The sequence below is a fragment of the Suncus etruscus genome, chromosome 2 (genome assembly GCF_024139225.1).
Source record: "Suncus etruscus isolate mSunEtr1 chromosome 2, mSunEtr1.pri.cur, whole genome shotgun sequence".
Lineage (NCBI taxonomy): Eukaryota > Metazoa > Chordata > Mammalia > Eulipotyphla > Soricidae > Suncus > Suncus etruscus.
In genome coordinates this window covers 110,633,383-110,637,247 of record NC_064849.1, presented here as the reverse complement: position 1 = coordinate 110,637,247, position 3,865 = coordinate 110,633,383, and the positions used below count along the sequence as shown (strand labels likewise).

Genomic DNA, 3,865 nt, shown 5'->3' with positions numbered 1-3,865 from the left:
CTCTCCATTTTTCCCTTTGATATTGTGCTTGTCTGAAGATCTGGCAGAAGCCAATTGTTCAGCCTGAGTGAGCCTAATGATGCCCCAGCAAATACTCTTTGTCTATCTTAGCTTTTGCATAACTTAGCTCCCTTTAGAGACACAATTCAATATGCGCTGATGTTTTGGAACAGTGTCCTTTAATGAACTACTTAGAAACCCTTCTTATTGCTTGTTTTTATCTGTCTCTTTCTTAGCCATCACACTTCCTTTGTGAGATAAAAGTGAAATATGCTCAATAGCTACAGCTGAAAGAAAACCTCAGCCAAGTGGGTTGTGCTTAGAGGTACTCTCAGAAGGTTTGGATTGAAGGGCTGTAACCTGATCAACAGTCAATGCCATCATAGACACACTTTTGCTGCTGCGACTGGTACTAAAATATAGATTCTTTACTTCCATGTCTCTTTGATGTTGCCTTAAGTGTTGATTTCCCATCCCACCCCACACCCCCCAAAATAAGATCTATCAACAATGCAAGGTGTTGCTTACAGGAGCAAGTGAACAAATGGATTTTGTTTTCCATTTTTGCATTGGAAAGAAAACTGTTCTCTGAGGTTATATGGTTGCCTGGGATTAATGTCATCCAAATTAGATGGATGTGAGACTGCATTTTAAAGTGATACAAGATTTACCCTTTTTTAAGATTTAAATTAAGATTTTTCATTAAATTTTACTATTTAAGATTAAGATTTTTAATGCCTCCAAATCCCTGACTTCAAAATTAGATTTCTTTTTCTCTTTAGTAAAAAAATAATTCAAGGAAAAATTTCAATGCCATGAATGATTCCATGTCCTTTAAGAGAAATCATAGCACTTTTGGCAGAAGCTCTTGTAAAATTTGAATTATACATGAGCTCTCTTGTCCATAATTCATATATGAGAGCCCATTTCTTTTGAAATGTATTGGGATTTTAGCTCTTTTATGCAAATGAGATTCTATTTGCTGACTCTTTATACATTTTTGGCCAGGTTCATAACTATAATTTTATATTTCTCAGAAAATATTTTGTCAGAGAAATTGGGAATTTATTTACGAACAGCTATCCTCAGATAGGTTATACTTTACTGCTGTGCCATCACTTTGAGGATTTATTATCTAAATGACACATTTAAAAATTCATTAATAAAAAAATCACATGAGCTCTATTTTTAAAAAACAGAAAAATGTTATTAAATTAGAACAAGGCAATTAAAAAATAAGAACAAGTTACTTAAATCTTTTACATTTTTTGAGTCAATGCTTAGAATCATCCTGAATATGTAGTATCGATGGTATGTAACAATATTAAGAAATTTGAATATTTTCAAAAAGCTATTTTTTTCTAGGCTAGGAAATTACTCAGCCGGCTGGAACACATATAAGAAACCAGGTTTTCATCCCAAGAACCACATCCCAAGGGAGTTACCCTTGAGAATTGCACTAGAAGCCCATGAGTAAGCCCTAAGGGTAACTAAAACTCTAAGTAAATGAAATGAAAGGTACACTTTGTCACTCTTATAAATACATGATTGCTAATCTGGTCAGCATATGTTCTAAATGATCCTAATAAAACAGCTTACTTTACAATCCCTTCTTGTTCCATATCACAGCTACTTTAACTGAAATTTTAGCTTCTGGAACCATGACTATCAAATTCTTTCAAAATAGTTTTGTCATTGAATTCAAAAAAAGTTTTCTGAATGACTAGTTAGCTATTATTTCTTCATGTAAAAAGTTGAGTATTTCCCAGCTCTTTTTCAAAGATACCTGTAAATAAATAAAAAGAATAAAAATGTTTAAATCTTATGTGAATCTTATGTATTTATCAAGCCATAAGTTATGTGTACATGTTTGTTTATTACAAGTAGAATTATAGTAAGAGCAAGAACCATTCTTTTAATGCTGAAATTTAATGTATCTCCTGCAAAAAAATTAGAACAAGGTCGACAATGACTAGCAATTATTTTAATAAAATTTTACTTCTAGACTTTATAATACACTTGATCTTAGCCAAAAGGCTGAGAAGCGATACTTTTAGACTTTATAATTAACTAGTTTCTCTAAATATATAACCTTTCCATATTTTATCTAAAAAGTATACACAAATCAATATTTAAATATAATCCTAATCTAAAGAAGATAATCACTTAATGTCTATCTTACATAGATAGAGTTTAAATTTATAAATGAAGGAATACATTTTAATCCAGGTGCAAGTATATATCAGAAAATTACATGAACTATGTAAGTTAAGGTGCTTTTGAAAATAATTAAAATACTTTAGTTATTTAAATAATTTAGTTAAGAAATATTGCTTTTCCCTTACCCTTTTATATTTTGGCAGACATACTTAATGTTACTCCAAATGAACTACTGGTTCTGTGTTCGTAGCAGAGCTGGTGACCTTGATTGGCAATGGTAATTGAACCTGGTAGACTGATTTAAAAGGAAGAGTCTTTACCAGTTGTACTATCTCTGGTCTCTGGTTCCATCCATCCGTTTTGTATTTAAATCATCAAAACCTAGATTCATGGAAAAAATTTATATTTCCTTGCTTATATGTGGATTCAAAAACTATATAACATGAGTTGTAAAGTTTTGAGAGAAACATTTTAATTCTCATTCTCATTTGGACACTTAAATAATCATTTCTTATACGGAAAATTATGTTCAGACTAATAAGATCAAGACTTAGGAACTCCTAATTCTTAAGTTGTTTATGATACTTTCTGTGATTCCCTATGTCAAAGAAAAGAATAAGCTCCATGTTTGAGTGTTAAGTAAATTGTATTAAATTTTTATGATCAGGGCCCGGAGAGATAGCACAGCGGTGTTTGCCTTGCAAGCAGCCGATCCAGGACCAAAGGTGGTTGGTTCGAATCCCGGTGTCCCATATGGTCCCCTGAGCCTGCCAGGAGCTATTTCTGAGCAGACAGCCAGGAGTAACCCCTGAGCACCGCCGGGTGTGACCCAAAAAACCAAAAAAAAAAAAAAAAAAAATTTTATGATCATTTAAATATATAATTGAATATTTTAGCTACTTTAAAATTAAATTTATCAAAGTATACTTTATTGACAATTAATTCTATCCTATATAAGATTATAGTTCCAAGAAAGTTTAAACTTATCTATGTATTTGTATTTCTTGCCACAAATAACACACTCATGTCTTTACTACAAAAATTCTGAAAATAATTCATATGCTTTCTGTCCTTTAACTTTTCCTTTTATACTAGTAGAATTTCATGATTTGCAAATGACCCTGTGCTGTGAGCCAAATTCTGTTGCAGTCTTCAGCGCCTGCAAACAGATCCTTCGTGGAGTTCGGGAAAAAATTCCACGGGGAGAGAGTGGGCACACGGAATGGCGAATGACGGAACAATATTGTAGAAATGAATGAAACCACACAGATTGCATGGGGACTTAGGTCTGAAAAGACGAAGACAAATTTATTTTTTGAGCTGGCTGCTTTTAAAAGGTTGAGGCAGGGAAAGCAGGGTGCAAATTCTTGACATCAAAGAAACTGGGAAAAGAATGGAGGACCCTGGCTAAAATTAGCATATTAAAGAACCGATTCTGAAGGTGAAAAGGCAGTTTGTTTTGGGTTAGTTTTGTTTTGGGTAAGGAAGGGGAAACAGGTAATTTTCAGGGAAGGGGAAAGAGAAGGAAATGTTTTAGAGTTTTGGGGGAAAACTGAAAATTACTTTACTATGAGCTAAGTTTTGGGGAAAACCTGATCTTGGCGCCAAAGTAGCAAAAATTACAGGGAGCTGTTAACTGGGAGACTTTTGGCGGGATTTGTACTGTCCTCCTTTGTTGGAAAGAATTTACTAAGGCCTGATTTTT

General features: G+C 33.2%; 1 pseudogene; it reads right to left on the bottom strand.

The window, feature by feature from the left end:
* Positions 1-1,905: 1,905 nt before the first annotated feature.
* On the bottom strand, positions 1,906-2,049 carry LOC126002937 (uncharacterized; annotated as a pseudogene).
* Positions 2,050-3,865: the final 1,816 nt, after the last annotated feature.